A 22,074-nucleotide genomic window follows, 5' to 3' on the forward strand; every position below is an offset into this window, starting at 1 on the left:
GTCAATCATAATGGCGTCATCGTTTTATCTGAAAAACCTAAAGACTTTAAATAAGACCGTTATAGTTTTTAAAATGCCTTTGAAATTATAGAAAAAGACACTAACAGTGGAATAAAATTAGAGCAAGAAGCAGTTGCAGACAACTGAACTTATGCGATAAAGCATAAAAACTATTATTACACTTAGAAAGATAAATTACTAATGATATTTTGTGTTGTTATTTCTTTGTTGCCTACAAAAATATTCTGTTTGGCAAATTGTACGAACGAAGCACTCGTATAACGTTTTATATAGAACTCATTGTAACAAGCAACATATTGGATATAGGTGCTCATGAGATAATGAACAAGAAACACCCAGAAAAACTTAAATAACACGAGGAGTAAGTAATACCAAGGTATAACCTCCTTGGGCTGAGTAACACATTTTATGTAAAATTTTAATTTCTGTCAAAAACTATTAAATAAAGCATGTCACTCCTATTTCTACTACTACGTTTACTTTTTATTGTTGTTGTTATTTTGAAATGTATGCTTATTATTGATGACAAACATTTTACTTGATAAACAAAGATAACTACGGGCTTATCAAAAATCATTGAATTTTCTGAATTATAGATTGACTTTGGTATTGACTAAACAAAAGTAAGGTGTAGTAAGGGTCAACATTTTGTTTAAAAAGGCACATGACTGTTTTGATCATGGTGTAAATGATCTACCGCATATTGACGCACAAACGATATTCTCTCGTTTCTATATTTCAAAAACTGTTACAGTTCATTGAACTTTAATAATAATTAGAGTTTTATAACAGAAAATTACATTTTATCACTGAAAACGATTAACGTTGTGATCAAAACTTTAACACAATACATCTAAATTATAGAAAAGTGTCCGACCGAATTAAAGAAATGACGACTGCTTCGTACATGATTTATTGCCCTTGATATATTTAACCTTATGGTCATTGACTTTAACTTCAATTATGAAAACTACTAACAGATAGAACTATTTGTTCAGGAAGATTTTGATGCAAAAACTAAGACGGGTCACTGTAGATGATACATTTTGGGAAACAGAAGAATGGACCCTAAAGCAACACTGATATGTATCTGATAATGCCCATCATTCCTGCTTTAGTTTACAATAGCTCCGTCCACAATACCATGACACCCCTCTAAAAATCTACATTTCACTTAACAAAGTATACCTAGGTCCCAGAGTGTCAACTGTTTAGGAACATTTTACCGTATCCCATTAGAAACTTGCTAAAACATGGTAAATTAACCAGGAGAATAGCAATGGGCGAAGAAGAGCTCAAAGCCAGGGGTAATCAGAGCAGAGAGTTATGGTAAGCCGTAAAACAAAATTACGAGATAAAAGTCAGAGGAAAACTTTGAAATGCTTTAATAGCAACTGTAAGATGATTCTTGATATGCAAAGGTAAGATTAATCTTGATAAGCAACATGCAGACTATTATTGATTAGCAACAGCCAGGCGATTCTTAGTTAGCAGCAGGCAAACGGTTCTCGATTAGCAAAATACAGATGATTCTTGATTATTAACAGTCAGATTATCCTTGATTAGCAACAATCAGATGGTTCTTGATTAGCAACATCCAGACTATTCTTGATAAGTATCAGTCAGATGATTCTTGATAAGCAACAGGCATACTATTCTAGATTAGCAATGGTCAGATGATTCTTGATTATCTAGTCAGGTGATTCTTAATTATCTACAGTCACATGATTCTTGATTAGCAATGGTCAGATGTTTCTTGATTATCTACAGTCAGATGATTCTTGATTAGCAATAGCATTGATCGGTTTCATCAATAATATACATACACGATTAGGTTCTGTACCTCGAATGACAGACGTATCTGTGAAATAAAGTGTTACATAGTACTTTTTCGAATATACTCAAATACAATATTTCTACGACAAACAATTTAAAATATTGATTCTAGTATTACTACCATGAATATGGGTATAACACTAAATTTCAACATAAAAACGCAAACGTAGTTTTCTAAATATATTTTCATTTATGAATAAATTGTTACAACCATTTTAGGTTTTATTATTTATATTGAGTGATAATAATCTAATACAATCCTTACATATTATAAAAATCAAACGGTCTAATCTTGATTACAAACATTGAATACTAACCACACTTCGATGTATGCTATAAAAATAAACGCTATAAAATTTGATTTCGAGTACCTTCTAATACTTCTAAAACGTTGAATACGACTTGTACCTGTAAATCAGTGGTTGTTGTAGGTAGTTGTCCGTCATAATTGATTTTCCTACATTGTTTTAGCATAAATCTGGCCGTTGTTTTTGTTGTTTGAATGGTTTCACTATTTGCATTTTTTTGGGACCCTTTATAGCTTACTATACGACATGGGTTCAAACTGTTGTACATTGTTTATGGCTGCACGGTGGCCTTTAGTTGCTCACATTCACGTCCATTTCTTGTCACATTGATAATACCACATCATAATCTCCCTATTTTTATTTTGTGTCTTTTCATAGAGCTTTGTTCATGAGTATAAATATAAATTTCGGGCGTCCAAAGCTTTTATTCGGATTTACCTTCATTAAGAACACCTTTTAACCAAAAACATTTAATAGCCAGGGATGTATAAATACGATGGAACCTTTGGATCTAAACGACCAAAGGAGCCTTAAAAGAATAGCTAAATTCATCGAAGATCAGCTATGCTCGAGGGTGTTGGAACCCCATTTTCTTAATAATTTCGAAATTTCTTTGTTAGTATGGAAGAATAAGCCGGTGTTATCCAGTATTTTTGAAACTCTGAAATATGCAAAGTCATTCAGGAACATGTGTCTTACTTAAACTAGACCAGTAGAATGTCAGTTATTCGGAAATATCAGAGAGGACAGGTGTCAAAGTATTTTTTTTAAAATGGTAACAATATTTTATGTTTTGTATTTATATTTTTGTAGGCCACAAACACCTTTTCTGTAAATCATATTCCTTACCTTACAGAAGCTGTGGTTCAACGTATTAAGTGTGACATACAAAAGAGAACCATTGAAAGGATGAATATAGCAAATGAGTAAATGTCTATCAAATTACACCATACAAAACATTAAGAAAGCCGGAAAATTGAATTAGCATCTGACGTGAAAACAGAAACCACAGAAATGACAGATCAATAAAACTTAAGGACTTTTCCAAAATACAATACAGGCACCGAACTGGATTTATCATGACATCAAAGTTATGCAACGTAAATAAATATTTAATGAAAAAAAATCAAACAACTATGTGACTTAACATAAGAGTTTTAAAACACGTTTATTCTTTCTTTCTTTTAAAATGAAAGCTTATGCTAACCATTAACTAGCTATTAAACTACTCAATCCTCATTTTGGTAGAGAAAATAACTAGTCTATGATGGAAAATAAAATAGATAATCTTTTCTTAAGATAATATTCATTTCAAAGGCGATTCACAGTTATTCGCTATTATTAATGATCTTCACTAACATGAAGACTATCCACCTTGTATTGAATTCACCTGGGACCAATTTAATTAATGTCATTGACATTCTGAACCAAAATGAATGCACTGAAAACCTGTTATTACAATATGAAATCATTTACAATGAAAGCATCTATTTTCTGTGTTTTATCATTTATCGAAAAAACCTCCGTGGCGAAGGAAAGGCAATTATAATAATGTAGAAAAGGGTTTCTATTAACATGTATTTAAAAAGTCGTTAGTTTGTTGAAATTGCACGATGCAAGGGTAAAATCGCGAGCAAGTGAATTTATATTAAAATTTCACATTTTCAGTTGAAAAAGTACATAAAAGAAATTACTAATTTTGAAATAAGTAAGTGAACTATTTTCGACTAGTTTAATTGCTTTATTTCATTTGTCATGGAATCAATTTGGCTAGTCTTATACCCATTTCAGTTCAATTTGATATCATTGTAGAGAGTTATTGTTTGACATTCTTTGTTGGTTGTTGGGTCAATCTTGTTTAATTTGGTACATAGTGGTGTGTTGTTGTTTGGATAAACTGTTGTTTTTTTCGTCATTTATTACTGGACGTGCTTACATTAGAAACGAACGTATTGACATATATACGATTCGGATGACGCGAAGGGGTTCGGAAATCATTTCTTTTGCCAAACTATTTCCCTGATAAAACAAAATAAACAAGAAAAATGGGCATACACTACACTGTGTGCATGCTAGCTTCACGACACAGAATCATACTAATTTAATCTAGTGGATGAAAAATCGATGGACAGAAAAAGATCTTCTCATTTGGTTTTACAGCTGTTTGCTTGTAGCTATGACGCACAATAGGGATGTAATGTATATGAAACCTTTAAATGTTAAAAAGATAAATGAATTAATTGGTTTTACTGACAAAGTCATTTGAACAGAAATACAAAAGAAATATGAACCTATAGTTACTACATCCACATCATTAGGACTCTGGTGGATAGTTGTCTCATTGGGTTATCACACAACATCTCCATATTTCTTTTTTATAAACTTTAAAAGAAAAAGTTAAACCCGTAGTGTATTTTACATACACATGAAACCAACCCTAGTTGTACAAAGAAAAAAGTTTGAAATTCTATGTGTAAGTAAGCTTGTTGTCTCTTTGACACATTTCCCGTTTCCATTCTCAATTTTATAGCTTATAACTACGCAAAAACAAAATCACGCTTTTTATTATTTTGTTTATTTAAAGGGGCACTAGCTGTCAAGTTCGTGTTTGCCGATTTTACTCTAATTCTCATATTTGATTTATAACCATGTAAAACATTCATCCAAATTGTAAAAAGTCTAAAATAAACAATTTACAAGGCATGGGCTCGATAATATGTAGCTGCGTTTCGTGTGTATTTCAGTCTTGACGCCTTCTAATTAACTATCGAGTTGACCTCCGAAGACCTCCGATGGTCATATAAGCAATATAAACATAAAAATAGATATAAATAGAAAGCGAACTCGTGGAATTGGATTTTTCTAGGTCTGCTTAATTTCATATTATAGATTAAAAATATATGTTTATCATCGTTTTTACCTGTATAGGAATGATTTTTTGTGGATCGATTCAATTAATCAAATGATTTACCTTTGTTTCACTTTAAATATTGACATTCTTTTACTTTAAATAACCGAACACGCACAATGCATGAGTTATCAATCTCTAGCTTAGGGGTCAAATTGAAGTTCACATGAATTCGGATTCAATGAGGTCGAATTATTCACTTGCAAGTGAATAATTCATCATCAATGTTTCTTCGCTTAATTTGACAAAATTGAATCGTACTGGCTGCTTAAAGCGAATTATTATTTCACTATTTCACTTTCGTTAATGATTGAACAAAACAAATCATACTTTAGATTTTTTATATATCTCGTAGCTAGTGCCCCTTTAAAAAGAAAATAATGCTTAATAAGACAGCACGATTGGACTCGTGGAATTGGATTTTTCTAGGTCTGCTTAATTTCATATTATAGATTAAAAATATATGTTTATCATCGTTTTTACCTGTATAGGAATGATTTTTTGTGGATCGATTCAATCAATCAAATGATTTACCTTTGTTTCACTTTAAATGTTGACATTCTTTTACTTTAAATAACCGAACACGCACAATGCATGAGTTATCAATCTCTAGCTTAGGGGTTAAATTAAAGTTCACATGAATACGGATTCAATGAGGTCGAATTATTCACTTGCAAGTGAATAATTCATCATCAATGTTTCTTCGCTTAATTTGACAAAATTGAATCGTACTGGCTGCTTAAAGCGAATTATTATTTCACTATTTCACTTTCGTTAATGATTGAACAAAACAAATCATACTTTAGATTTTTTATATATCTCGTAGCTAGTGCCCCTTTAAAAAGAAAATAATGCTTAATAAGACAGCACGACTGGACCTAAATCTATATGACCTCTACTTTTGAAGTAATATCGAATTTGTACACTGTACGGTTTACTCCCTCACGGTCAAGTAGAAGTATATTAATACATGACACAAAATCGGTATACGGTAATAAAAGGAGAACGGGACTGTGGATACGACAAATGGAACATACCCAAGGTAATATGTCAAAGAATATAACACAGGGATGCAATTTCTTAAATTTAAACGGATAGGCATCAAGCATAGTACCATTTTATAAAAGGTGCTACGTTGATTTCGATAAGGTTTAGGAGTAACCTTACAGTATAGGTTTGTTACAAAACTTCTACTGCAAGGGAAAGAGTTAATTGTAGTAACTGAAATATTGTACAATTTTGATTGCGTGCAGGGATTAAGTATGGTAATTTCTTTTATGACAGTAGTTTAGTCTAGATTACTTTAAAAGGGGAACTTTACACTTGCGTGTTAAAAGTTTGTTTATGTCCAAACAATATGAAAATAGTTGGAATAGTGCTCATCCATGTAAATAATTTTTGACAGTTATTTTAAGCATATCTCTTGGATCTAAATATCGCGATAATTTTAAAGATTTAAAAAACAAATTGTTATTGCTTCTTTTAATTGTTTTGCTTTATTGATAATTAAAGATAAATGTTACATTAGATTATAAATTGTTAAGGACCTTGATCAATGTCAAACATACACAATTAAACAAGATATTTGACAAAAAGATAATAGTGAAGTTAATTATATACGTTATTGTAGAAACATAAGAATTCGGTGGCTTAATTTCTGGCATGGTTCCACTAGTCCATTTAAATATATATAAATATTGAACGTAAAACAAGTAATATATAGCTAATCAATCTTTTCTCTATCTTAAACAAAGACAAGTCGCATTTATATTTCGTGCTTAACAAGAGAGCCAGATATTTCAAAAACCGAAAGCGTTAGAGCAACTGACTATCAGAAAGGTGTACACGTTACATCGGAAACGTCGCTGCTTACATTAGATTTGAATATTTTTTTTAAATTGAAATGGTGTATGTTATAAAAACTAGTGTTTGGAATGGACTCGGATTCTAAAAAGATATTATTACTGCGAGAATCGTCTAATCAACCGGTTCAAAGTATGCCGTCAGAGAATATTAACAGTATGGTGGACAATAACCATCATCATGTGCAATTCGCAAAGAAAACGGAATTTATCCCAGTGACTATAATTGAAGATCATAAAAAAAATCAGGGTGAAGATGAACACAATCACAAACATGAACACGAACATGAATTGGAACATGAACGTATTGAAACTGATAATAAAGTTGAACATGATATAAAACAGCGTGTTAACCATGACTGCACCTGCCGTCACAGCGATGATAGCGATAGTGAACAATTCCATTCAAGACCAAGATCAATTTTGAAACATAAACCTAATTGTGTTGTTATAGTTCACCAGGATTAATGTTTGAAGATATTTTTCATGAAACGTTGGACAGTACATATATACAAGAAATGAAGTTGTAATATCTTCTCTAAATAAAGAAATAAGTTCGGAACAAATCTGCTTGCAGATTATCATTATGGTTATGCTATGAGTGTTTTGTGCTGTAAAAATGGATTTTAAGTGTAACATTTAATATTCACATTTGTGCAATACTAGTATATGCTTCAATCATGACAACACTCTGGTATAACAAAAACAACGAAGTTAACACAATGGACCTTGATGTAGAGCCGTTAAGTCTATATATACAGTCGAGAAAAGACCACAGTATCTACATGAATATTTAGAAATCAACTTTCCTCGACCCAATGTAGTGTTTTTATAAAAATCTAAAGATATACTTTGACTTTTACCAACAAAGCTCGGAAGGATAAGGGTTCAGAGATCCCTTAATCAACTATGTTGACGAAAAAAATGTGTTTATCCTTTTTTTATTGTTTTTAACTGTTTGTAACTAGTTCTATTTTGACACAATTATGCATATAATGCGTGATCAACGTAAATTATTGAAATTGTCTTTTTCTTTTGAAGTCAATTGTTGTTGATAATTTTCTTAAATGATATGTGACAATTGTTTTATATTATTGGAAAATAAAATAAAGATACTTATAAAACACGATTTTCAATACTTGAATTCGTAAAGAAATTTGACCGAGGGTACACTACAGTATACTTATATATCTTAAATATTGGACCTTCGATCGACGGAGGGCTGTGATCACAAGATTAGACCAACTTAAAGTACAAAACGTGTTTGAAAAGTGATTGAAATTTCGAGCAATAAAAATATAGCATTGAAAATTTAAAACCGTATGAAATGTAAAATTCTTCAAATCTAAAAAAGAGTTGAGCACGTTATCTTTAGAAGGAAATAGTATGTAGGAAGTATACAACCTATAACGTATTAATGAATAAATATCGAAATGATTATCGTTATTTTAAAACATCCAAAACACAGAACTATTTAGTGATGAAAACGTGACTTCATAAGTTTGTGTTACAAACCTAAAGCAGACTGCAGATAAAATAAACTAACACATGCCTTATAAGAAATGGAGTCCAGCATTAATTTTTTTGTTAGATCATGTCACCATTAAATTATTTTTCTCGTTGACTGATTCTTGGCTAGCAGTCTGCTTGCAATAAGACTGAGAAAAGCATACTAAATAAAGTTCTCCAGGAGTGAAATAAGTTGAAGCAAATTAGCCTTTGATAATTCAAGAAAGGAAAAAATGTGAATTTTACATTTATGAATGATAAGCTAAAATATCCCGTCAACAAAATCGCGGAGGGGGATATTTGTGATCCCTAGATTATCTTACTCGCGAAATATACAAGGTAATAAATTATATCGTATCATTCTTTTTTTTTTTTAATCTTGACCTGTCCCTAGCCCTTTTGATCTACAGAATGATTGATTGTATTTAACTCTTACTGGGGGGTCAGGGCGAAAGGAAAATGGACATTTGCTTCTTAGTAGGAGTCAATATGAGGTTTAGTTTAATCGATTTGTCTAGTTCTATTATACTATAATAGACGGTTGATCAACGTGTATAAATAGTCACTCTGCTTCATAGGAAGAAAATCAAACTTTAATACTTTTACAAGATTTTTCTGTATTTTAGATTACAAAATGTCTTAGCTGGTACACATATATGAAAATATGTTCTTCAAGATAGTCATTTATGACTACACTCCTTCGAATTTAGTGTTTTTCTATGTTACTTAGCGATTCTGATAAATAAGATACAATAGAGTTGTAACTTAAAAGATTAAAATAAAACATGTATAGTCAACTGAGAATATTAAGGATATTGAATTATTCTCTTCTTTACATACATTTGATAAAAATGCAATATTTTCCATTGTGAATTAGAAAGAGTGAGTTGAATTAAAAAAAATAATATTTTGCTTTTGATGATGCATTCTGTAAAGAGTCTTGATAATGCTTCGTAATTTTCTTTTCTATTAATAGTCTTTCAGATTTCACTAGTTGTTATACTCAGATGCTTCGATAGTGTAAGCTGTACCTGCTCTTCTGATGGCACGTGTTATGTAATAATTCGATGATCAGTAGCATTCGGTGGTATATAACCGTGCATGTACCTTATATGTTTAAAAGATCTAATTTTATTCAAAATAAGACAATTAGAAATCTTTTGAATATTTATGATTTCTTTATTGCTGTTCTCCATTAGGACAGCTACTGTAAATTCGTTAACGATTACATGTTGGTGGAAAACGGATTTTACAATGTACAATACTCATGTTTTAATGTACTTTAGTCACCATTATCCTTTGATTTTGAAGTTAGAAGTCGGTTATTTTTGGTTTAATGTTTTATATTACTATTCTTGTTTATGCAACCAAAGTACAGAAAATCTTCTACATGTTTAAACATCGTGACGCAATTAGTATAACTGAATCTTGATGGCTTTTATTCTAGGGTCATGATTTCTTTTAAACTTGTCCATTTAAAATGTTTAACATACAAAGTTTACAAAGATAACAACACTTATTGTGTTTTACAAATTTGAGTGCACATTATAAATAATGGAAATATTTTCTACTTGGATAATTTTCCATTTTCTTTGTCTTTTCTTGTATACAAACTAAAAGCACAAATATGATTCCTGCCTCAAACAAATATTTAATCAGCGTTGCGCAAGATATTGTAAATCATAGAAATAAATGGTTATAAATCAAGTTGAAGCAGTAACGACCTAAAGGCAATAATGATACCGACATCAGTGCAGCAACAGCGACATAATGGTAATAATGATACCGACATCAGTGCAGCAGCAACAGCGACCCAATGGTAATAATGATACCGACATCAGTGCAGCAGCAACAGCGACCCAATGGTAATAATGATACCGACATCAGTGCAGCAGCAACAGCGACCCAATGTTAATAATGATACCGACATCAGTGCAGCAGAAGCAGCGACCCAATGGTAATAATGATACTGATTGCAGTGTAGCAGCAACAGCGACCCAGTGGTAATAATGATACCGACATCAGTGCAGCAGCAACAGCGACCCAATGGTAATTATGATACCGACATCAGTGCAGCAGAAGCAGCGACCCAATGGTAATAATGATACTGATTGCAGTGTAGCAGCAACAGCGACCCAGTGGTAATAATGATACCGACATCAGTGCAGCAGAAGCAGCGACCCAATGGTAATAATGATACTGATTTCAGTGTAACAGCAGCAGTGACCGAGTGGTAATAATGATACCGACATCAGTGCAGCAGAAGCAGCGACCCAATGGTAATAATGATACTGATTTCAGTGTAGCAGCAGCAACGACCCAATGGTAATTATGATACCGACATCAGTGCAGCAGAATCAGCGACCCAATGGTAATAATGATACTGATTTCAGTGTAGCAGCAGCAACGACCCAATGGTAATTATGATACCGACATCAGTGCAGCAGAAGCAGCGACCCAATGGTAATAATGATACTGATTTCAGTGTAGCAGCAGCAACGACCCAGTGGTAATAATGATACCAACATCAGTGCAGCAGAAGCAGCGACCCAATGGTAATTATGATACCGAGTTCGATGTAGCAGAAGCAGCGACCCAATGGTAATTATGATACCGAGTTCGATGTAGCAGCAGAGAAGCGATCGATGATAATTATGATACCGAGTTCGATGTAGCAGCAGAAGCGATCGATGATAATTATGATACCGAGTTCGATGTAGCAGCAGAAGCGATCGATGATAATTATGATACCGAGTTCGATGTAGCAGCAGAAGCGATCGATGATAATTATGATACCGAGTTCGATGTAGCAGCAGAAGCGATCGATGATAATTATGATACCGAGTTCGATGTAGCAGCAGAAGCGATCGATGATAATTATGATACCGAGTTCGATGTAGCAGCAGAAGCGATCGATGATAATTATGATACCGAGTTCGATGTAGCAGCAGAAGCGATCGATGATAATTATGATACCGAGTTCGATGTAGCAGCAGAAGCGATCGATGATAATTATGATACCGAGTTCGATGTAGCAGCAGAAGCGATCGATGATAATTATGATACCGAGTTCGATGTAGCAGCAGAAGCGATCGATGATAATTATGATACCGAGTTCGATGTAGCAGCAGAAGTGATCGATGATAATTATGATACCGAGTTCGATGTAGCAGCAGAAGCGATTGATGATAATTATGATACCGAGTTCGATGTAGCAGCAGAAGTGATCGATGATAATAATGATACCGAGTTCGATGTAGCAGCAGAAGCGATCTATGATAATAATGATACCGAGTTCGATGTAGCAGCAGAAGCGATCTATGATAATAATGATACCGAGTTCGATGTAGCAGCAGAAGCGATCTATGATAATAATGATACCGAGTTCGATGTAGCAGCAGAAGTGATCGATGATAATAATGATACCGAGTTCGATGTAGCAGCAGAAGCGATCTATGATAATAATGATACCGAGTTCGATGTAGCAGCAGAAGTGATCGATGATAATAATGATACCGAGTTCGATGTAGCAGCAGAAGCGATCTATGATAATAATGATACCGAGTTCGATGTAGCAGCAGAAGTGATCGATGATAATAATGATACCGAGTTCGATGTAGCAGCAGAAGCGATCTATGATAATAATGATACCGAGTTCGATGTAGCAGCAGAAGTGATCGATGATAATAATGATACCGAGTTCGATGTAGCAGCAGAAGCGATCTATGATAATAATGATACCGAGTTCGATGTAGCAGCAGAAGTGATCGATGATAATAATGATACCGAGTTCGATGTAGCAGCAGAAGCGATCTATGATAATAATGATACCGAGTTCGATGTAGCAGCAGAAGTGATCTATGATAATAATGATACCGAGTTCGATGTAGCAGCAGAAGTGATCGATGATAATAATGATACCGAGTTCGATGTAGCAGCAGAAGCGATCTATGATAATAATGATACCGAGTTCGATGTAGCAGCAGAAGTGATCGATGATAATAATGATACCGAGTTCGATGTAGCAGCAGAAGCGATCTATGATAATAATGATACCGAGTTCGATGTAGCAGCAGAAGTGATCGATGATAATAATGATACCGAGTTCGATGTAGCAGCAGAAGTGATCGATGATAATAATCATACTGATCATGCGACCTGTTGAACATTTTCTTTGTCTTGATTCATAAGTCCAATGTGTAGTATTGTAAACCATTCCTCCATATTATTGTAAACCATTCCTCCATATTATTGTAAACCATTCCTCCATATTATTGTAAACCATTCCTCCATATTATTGTTAACCATTCCTCCATATTATCTTAAAGTATTGCGTTATCTGTTAAGATAAACGTATGCAGCTTGGTCCTCATTGCACGAACATTTTTTTTTTATTAATTTACCATCGTAAATCCTTCTGATAACTTCAATGATATCTGAGTGACATTTCACGCAGAATGTACATATAAATCACACATTGTGATAAGGGTAAAGTCGAAAATACATTCTGATAACAGTCAAATGAAGTTCTAAAAAGTGTTAGTACTTGTGTAACAAGCTAATAAGATAAGTGATAAGGGGAAAATCACCTTAATTCAACTTAACAAGGAAAAAAAACACCTAAAATTTTCAAGTGAACTAAAAGTGAAAACAGAAAAAAAACATCTCGTTGAATTATTGAGGGCAACTAATCAGTGAATTTTGTGGATTGACATTCATAGCTAAATATCGGTATTCTTATTTATTCTATCACTGCTCACTTTTTTAGCAATTTGATTGGTCGTTAAGATGATGGAGATTTTTGTAGTAACTTTCATTGACTAGGTGTACTTTAGGTGACAGTAGGTGATGTAGGTATCATAAAATAAACCCTTCCACTTTCCTCTAATCTTGTCTGCAGAGAAACAGAGATAGCAGGTTATGTACATTAAGCTTGCTTTCAGTAACTGAGATCATATCTTGATAAAAAATAAGGTTCCAACTCGCTCAGGCAAAGTATACCTAAGATGGATTTGGTTACTCGCTCAGACAGGCAAAATATACCTAAGATGGATTCGGTTATTCTTTAATGCCCCTTTTGATCATATATCACTTCACATGTTCAGGAAGTTTAACACCTCTAGCTTTCAATTTTGGGTATTAGCTTTCCTGGTGAAGGTTAATCCAGGAAAGTGCTTCGAATGCAACTAATTTCTAAAGTTGTATTTTCATTTTTCCTTTTTTATTTTTCCTTTTTCTAGCACTGGGTCGACTGCTGGTTGACTGTTAGTCCCTGAGTGTAGCATCAGCTCAGTAGTCGGTGTCTGCTGGTTGACTGTTAGTCCCTGAGTGTAGCATCAGCTCAGTAGTCGGTGTCTGCTGGTTGACTGTTAGTCCCTGAGTGTAGCATCAGCTCAGTAGTCGGTGTCTGCTGGTTGACTGTTAGTCCCTGAGTGTAGCATCAGCTCAGTAGTCGGTGTCTGCTGGTTGACTGTTAGTCCCCGAGTGTAGCATCAGCTCAGTAGTCGGTGTCTGCTGGTTGACTGTTAGTCCCCGAGTTTAGCATCAGCTCAGTAGTCGGTGTTTAGTTACTGACAATATTTATAATATACTTTTGTAATCAAATTCTCAGTTGATTAATTGATGAACTATTAAAAAAAATTAAGGTTTCAACATCTGAAGTCAAAGTAGACCATAGATTGAGTTGTTTATTCTTTTAAGTTCACTTTTGACTGTATTGCTCTGCGCATGTGTAGGTAGTAATGCATCATTGGCTTTTTTTTTTCGGGTATGAACTTTCCTTGTGAAGGTAAATCAAGAAAATAACTTCAGGCGCAACACATTTGTAAAATGTTATTTTCATTATTCGGTAATGGGTCCATACTGCTGTCAGTTAACTGTTGGTCCATGTGTATCATCAGCGCAGAAGCTAGTGCGTCGGTGTTGGCATGATTTACAATGTACGTTTGCAATTAAATTCTTGGTTGAACTAAGGTTCCAACTACCTCAGTCAAAGTTGACCATAGATAGAATTAGTTGTTATTTTAGGTCACTTTTGATCATATATCTATTCGCGTGTTTAAATATAGGAATTTATATATTCATTTTGACTTCCCAATGTTTTTTTTTCAGTGAATCTAAATCAACGGACCATACTTTTCGGATCAACGGACTTTTCCACCTTGTTACTCTATGTAAATGTAGATAAACGAACTGGGTTGGGTTTTTATTGAACTGAATGAATACCTTCCACTTGGAATAAGACGAGTTTTATTCACTTTCAAAGGACCAGTATTAGTTAGAAATGAATGTACATCAACTAAAGTAAATAACATGCTATTGAAGCCTTATTATCAAGTGTGATTTGTGAAGGTACAACAATCAATTTGTCAGGAGTAAATCAGTAGTACTACGTACATAACAGGCACTTGTATATTCATATATCTTAGATTCGTATCAATTCTAAAAGTCATTTTGACTCGGTCGTTTAAGTTCTCCGACTTTGATAATAACGCATTCGAAAATGTTAATATTAATGTTACATATAACTCAGCAACGTTCGGGATGGTTACTAAATGCCGATGTACAGCTTAAACTATACTGTGACAAAGTGTTAATAATTCAAGAGAAATTTACTATTGGTAGAATTTGACATCAGGGATTTGATTGCGCTATTGAAGTATTCGTTCAGTGACAAGTTGTGTAATACCTAATGGTGACACAAAGTTGTTCATTTTTGATGACTGTTATTTTAAATTCAGCTCAGAGAACATCCGGTACAATAATATAAAAAAAAAAAAACAACACAAAAGACTGATTTACGCAGAAAAATAACCAATACCATAAGGCAAACAGGACATTTTGACATTTTTTGCGAAGGTCTAATGTATTTTTAAAAGGCAAACTTAAAATAATAATTGATGGATGCTTTTTGATTGAATATATGAAAAGTGTTAATTTCCAATGCAAGAGTTCAAAAATGGGCCTTAACATATTTTGTCATTTTCTATTGACTATCCTGTCGTGGTCATAAGATTGAAGTTCTTTCCAATTGAACAAATTAGAAATATTTAAAGGGCAACATTATTATGTCTGTCGTTTACTTGAGCACGATAGGGAAGGACATTTCGATATATTGGTTCGTTTTAAAACATAAATCTTGTAACGGACACACATTGTTGTAAATATATTTTTCTTTCATTTTTGACAACCTGAACAGACAGAACTTCACAGAGATAGTTATTTTTATATCCAAAATTTTCATGACAGCTTCTAAGACAGGTGCATGCAGAAACTTAGTTGTTGAACAATTGGTTGTGTATTATCCTTAGAACTATCAGGAACAGAATGAAAATTCAGAGCATTAGATTCTAACATAAATGAATAAATGGGGGTGTTGGGGTGAACGTCAATAAGGTAAAAACCCAGCAAAAGAAATCAAAGTACTGAAGTACTGAACATCGGTTGACCGCAAGTTCTTGTGGATGGTCAAAAGCACTTGTCACAAAAAAAATCACATCTCTATACCTGAAACTGAGGTTAATGTACAGATATTTTTTTTTCTGAGACAAGTTCGTGCGCTGATGATGAATAAATGACAGGAAATTCAACCTCACCGTAATAACTATTATATTGTAGTGATACAAATCAGTATACACTGGTTTGTTGTTATATATTATATTAATATAACAGTTACATGTATGTATAATTTTCATCCATTTATATATAATTCTATTCTATTATTCTAATTCTATTTCTGAATTCAAGTGCATGGTGGACACTCTTCTGTAAAACTTCGATTTTTCTAAAAGATTGGATATGAGTTGGCATTCATATTTTCCCGCAAAAACAATCTTCCATGCAGAGTTACCGGTCCTTGCCGGTATTGTCGCAAAACGTTCTTGAGATATTCTTCCGCATGCAAAGATATTATCAATGATTTTTTACTTATATATATATATATATATATATATATATATATATATATATAAGTAAAAAATCATTGATAATATATATATAAGTAAAAAATCATTGATAATATCTTTGCATGCGGAAGATATATATATATATAGATTCTACCACTGCATCGAGTGTGATACGATATTTATCCACTCGAGACAGTTAAATTTTCAAATTTAAAACGCGAGGCTCGCCGAGCGTTTTAAATATTTAAAATTTAACTGTCGAGAGTGGATAAATATCGTATTACACGAGATTTGGTGGTGGAATCTCTTTCTCTAATGATTTTCAAACAATATGCAGGCAAACTTCTTCCTTCTTTTTGAATGATCTGCAAAAAGATGTGTTCTTTCTATGTGACGTCATCAGGCATGGTCGCCTTTTTTCATGCCGTCACAATAGGAAATTCAGAGGAAAGCAAGAAAATCCTACGTCATAATCGGATTTTAACCAATGAAGAACTGAGATCAAACGAACCACACGTTGATTAAATATTTTTTATACAATGGGTGCAGAAAGGGATAAATTGACGAAGAATTAGAGAAATATATATATATGGTCATATATATATTTATCATATACTTATAGAAAATATTGGTATAATTGTACCCCATGATAAAACTAATTTGTACATATATTTATTCATTACATTTGAAAAATTGCTTTAGCCGTGTGATATGACTTTCGTTATCAACTGCTTCCGGTTTATACCAACTGCTTCCGTTTTATATCAACTGCTTCCTGTTATTAGCGCATGCTTTTCTGTAACGTTATCGCATTACAATTCGACGTCATTCGGCAAAACCCGGAAAATACACCTCAATGGTACGTATTTTGTGTAAAAAATAACAAAGTTGAATGAAAAAAACATTAGTAATCAAGAAAATATATTATTAAAAAATGCAAAACAAATATTACAACAAACGCATTTTTTCAAAGTTTTAAAAATAGTTTTTGTCTGTATGTCTTCTCCTGAATTATATGATAAAAAGAACATAACATGTCATTTTTCATATCAGACCCCTTATCAGCCCATGGTCAAAATCATCCCTCGAGCCTGTCGGCTCTCGGGCTGATAAGGGGTCTGATATGAAAAATGCCATGTTATAATCTATATATATCTAACGACAACAAATTTTCATATTATTAATTTATGTTCTAAACAAAAATATTTTAATCAGTATTCATTGAAGAGATGTATTTACAACAAACGATAAGGATCACGGTCATCACGATGTAAAAACTCAACGACATCTAGAGTCTTTGAAACAATATAAAGATGTGTTGACAGAATGTCAAGCTCTTAAAAGTATTATTTATTATGACATAAAAAGAAGTGGGACTATCAAAAAGATTTGCCATCAGCACAAAGTTCTCTACAAAAATGAAAATAACACATAAAATAAATAATATGCGTTCGAAGCGCTTTTCTAGATTTACCTTCATCAGGAACGCTTAGAGCCAGCTGTTGCTAACTGACCAAAACATTCAGGTATGACAAAAGACAACCAGTGACGAGGTTTATTACTTGTGACGGGCACATGAAGATGTGGCGTGATTAAACTAATTCGAGATCTTATTTTAACCTTCTTCTTTTCAATCTCGATCAGTGGATAAATGAACTGGTACATTGAATACAATAAATTACATTACTCTATAACTGTTATAAACATGATCACAAACAAAGCAATATTAAGTTATGACGTATCAAAGAATGCTCGTTGTTACTGAAAACAAGATCATGTACTCAGCCTTTTGATATGGAATCAGGCCGTCCCAGACTCAACAATACACACTTCTTATAGGTAGCTGTTCTTGAGAATGGATGATAAAATACCACAAACACTATAGGAAGACTCGATCTTGTACAATGCCCTAATAAAAACCTGTACAGAATTTTATTTAAAAAACAAAGAGGATATATTAGTCTGCTTAAAACTCAGAATAAATGTTCGTTTCAAAAATACCAAAAAAATTGATTGAATATCAACAGTACAAGTATAACTTATAAATATAATACCATATGTTTATTAAACTAAAAAGCAAATGTAAAAAATGTTGATTGCTTTGTCAGCCTATACACACACAAACGTTTTCCGGGATAATTTGATGTTTTTAAATCGAAATATTGTTTATTTGTTATGCCTTTATCTAAGTGCTTTCTTGTGATGATTTTTAGTGTAAGTTCTTATATTATCATGTGTTATCCAACTGACCGAAAGCAAACAATACGTTTCAGATGGGTTTTATGCTTCGAAAACTTGGAAGAGTTTTCCAATTGTTGACGAAAAAAGTTGTGTTGACACTTCATCCTTTACCGTGGATGACCATTAAGAATGTTTATTGTTTTTGTTCCTGTTGGGTTGCTATCTCATTGATATAATCTATGTCTGCTTCTATTCATATTCAGTAGAACAAATTGGTTCAAAATTACTTATGAAATGCTTAATTAAAGGGGCATTAGCTGTCAAAATCATGTTCACCGATTTGACTCAATTCTCATATTTGATTTATAACATACTTTAACGTATATCCAAATTACAATAAGTCTGAAATAAACATTTAGCAATGCATGTACTTGATAATATTTATCAGAATTTCGTGTGTATTTCAGTCTAGACGCCATTTAACTATCGCGATGACCTCCGAATACTACCGTCGGTCACATAACCCGATATAAATATAAACATAAATATAAATAGATAGCGACCTCGTGCAATTGGATTTTTCTTTGTCTGTTTGATTTCATGTTATTGGTTAAGAAATAAGTTAATTATCGTTTTTACCTGTATACAAATGATTTTTGGTGGATCGAATCAGTCAACAAAATGGTTCACCTTTGTTTCACTTTCAATGTTGACATGCTTTCCCTGTTAGTGGCTGAACACGACTTAAACAAGCGTAACCAATCTCTAGCTAATGGGTTAAATTGAAGGTCACATGAATACGGATTCTATGAGGCCGAATTATTCACTTGCAAGTGAATTATTCATCAACGATGTTTCTGTGCTTATTTTGACAAAATTGAACCAAATTACTGCTAAAAGCGAATTATTATTTCATTATTTCACTTTTATTAATGATTGAACCACACTAAATCATATTCTATTTTTTTTCATATCTCGTAGCTAATAGATATAAGAAGATGTAGTATGAGTGCTAACGAGACAACTCTCCATCCAAGTCACAATTTGTAAGAGTAAACCATTATAGGTCAAAGTACGGCCTTCAACACGGAGCCTTGGTTTACACCGAACAGGGTCCCAAAAATGACTAGTGTAAAACCACTCAAACATGAAAACCAACGGTCTAATCTATATGAAAAACGAGAAACGAAAAACACTTATGAACCACATCAATAAACGACAACCACCGAACATCAGGTTACTGACTTGGGACAGGTGCAAACAAATGCAGCGGGTTTAAACGTTTTAATAGGCACCAACCTTCACCCTACCTGAAACAATAGTGTAACGTCACAACATAGAAAGACACACTATGAAATATCAATTGAAATGGCCTATCTCAATCAAAAGACATATTAACAAAAACAAGTGAACATACACTGAACGAATAATTTTGATCTATGACACAATGTAAAATGCTCCTTTAATACGATCATCAACAAGATTCGCGCATTTTTGTAAAGAAAGGTCCAATGTTTGTATTAGCATTTCCTCTTATACCCTTATATTTGCAGTAAGAAAATAAGTTTACGGAATTTCCTGTTAATTTAAGAATTGGTGATATGTTGGTCCCTTCTTTAAAAAATTTGAAGTTAAGATAGTATCCTTATCGCCATGCTGTTACATGAGTCCTTAACCTTGCTAAAGACCGAGAGGTTAAATATATATAAATATATAAATTATTTTATAAAGATTTTATTCTAATGACGATTCGAGATTGATGAAACGAATGTGGAAAAAATATTTTATAGGTTAGGAATTTTCACCATATCAAGAACTAGGAATAATGTTTTCAATATCACCGCCGGAAGTTATTTATTTTCTCCACATTCGTTTTATCAGTCTCGAATCGTCATTAGAATAAAATCTTTAAATACGCTTTAAATATCGTGCATTTTCTCGATAAATAATGAAAACAAGTCAATATTCATTTAATGACATGTGAAAATTACAGATCGTCTTAAAAAATATATATAATTGGGTTTCAAAATAATTTTCAATCAGTACGGTTACCGACGTAAATAAACGATGAACTTGACCTAAATCGCAATAGGGATTACTTGGCTATTATTCGCAATTTCCAATCCTCGAAAGTTCAATTACAAGAACGAATGATATTCGGTTTGATTTACACGTTTTGTACAGAGTTTCAAGTAAGAATGCAAAACGCATCTATGCAGACAAATGATATATTCTGAGACTGTGTCGACCAAACCCTGATAATAGAAATTATAATATGCGATACAAATATAGACACTGATTTCTTTTTGCATGCTGAACAAACTTTCACAAAAGGTTAAACAAAATAGATTGTCGATTTCAGGACTACATTGCTACGAAATCTTGTAGTAATTACAGGTAAATTTGTCATGTTTTTTTCGAAACTAATATATATTACTATTTTTAACTCTTTGCATTATTTTTTACCTAATTAGTAGAATAATTCAATAGGCTTGCTACGGGTAGATGAATTCTAATTAAGAGCCTAACGGAATAATAAACAACAAAAAACAGACAAAATTAGGAACGCATAGTTTACTCGAGAAATCAAAGACATTGATAATATCGAAAATGCGTATCACTTTTCACGTTTCAAGATCAAATGTCATCACGGAATACGATCACGCACATTAAAAATAATAAATGTTGTAACAAAAGTTGTTTTCTTTTGATATAGTTTGAATTCTCGATTATGAAATGACAGGGTGTATACCCTTATAAATGTATGTCTGGTATATTCTATGGCTAGAGGCCTACCGTCAACGTATTATGGACTTCATGCAAGCTTTTGGTTGTCATTCCTGATCTCCACTGTAGACAGCGATAACTGTTGTCATGCACCTTCTTCTTTTGACGATAGAAGATAATTATATTGAAGCAAAATGAATGAATTTCATGCATGGTCTTAATGTAATACGTTTCAGAATGTTTTATGCTTCGAAACTTGGAAGATGTTTCCAATTGTCGATGAAAAAAAAGTTTTGTTGACACTTCATCCTTTACCGTGAACGACTATGACACATTTTGGTTTCCCACGTTTTAGAATTGGTTTAATTTGGTCATTTGGGATTGATGGAAGTACAGATTTTCGATTTTGATCCGACTCTGTGATATAATGTGGACTAGCAACTAAATGAACTCGACGTCGGTTCGTTCTAGCACTTTTTTCAGATGGAGTATTGAGGTGTTCTCTTGTGGATGGTCGACTCCACATATTATACCGACGTTCAGATCCTCGACTACTAATGTACCTAGGATCGTTCGCTGTGTCTAGCCAAGTTCTCTCTCCGGATCTGCTACCAAGATTGTGCCTTTCTCTACTATTCAATCGTTGACCGAATTCTGATCCACTACCTAACCTATAGTTATCTCTCATATCCCATTCAAACCTATGCTGCTGACGTTCCGAACTGTTTAATCTCATCGGCTCTATTTTTTTCTGTATTTCATGTGGATATTCTATAGGCTTTTGATTGCCAACTATATTTCTTTTTCCAGATCGACTC

This window comes from Mytilus californianus, unplaced genomic scaffold, assembly GCF_021869535.1.
Source record: "Mytilus californianus isolate M0D057914Y unplaced genomic scaffold, xbMytCali1.0.p SCAF_1, whole genome shotgun sequence".
NCBI classification, from domain to species: Eukaryota; Metazoa; Mollusca; class Bivalvia; order Mytilida; family Mytilidae; genus Mytilus; species Mytilus californianus.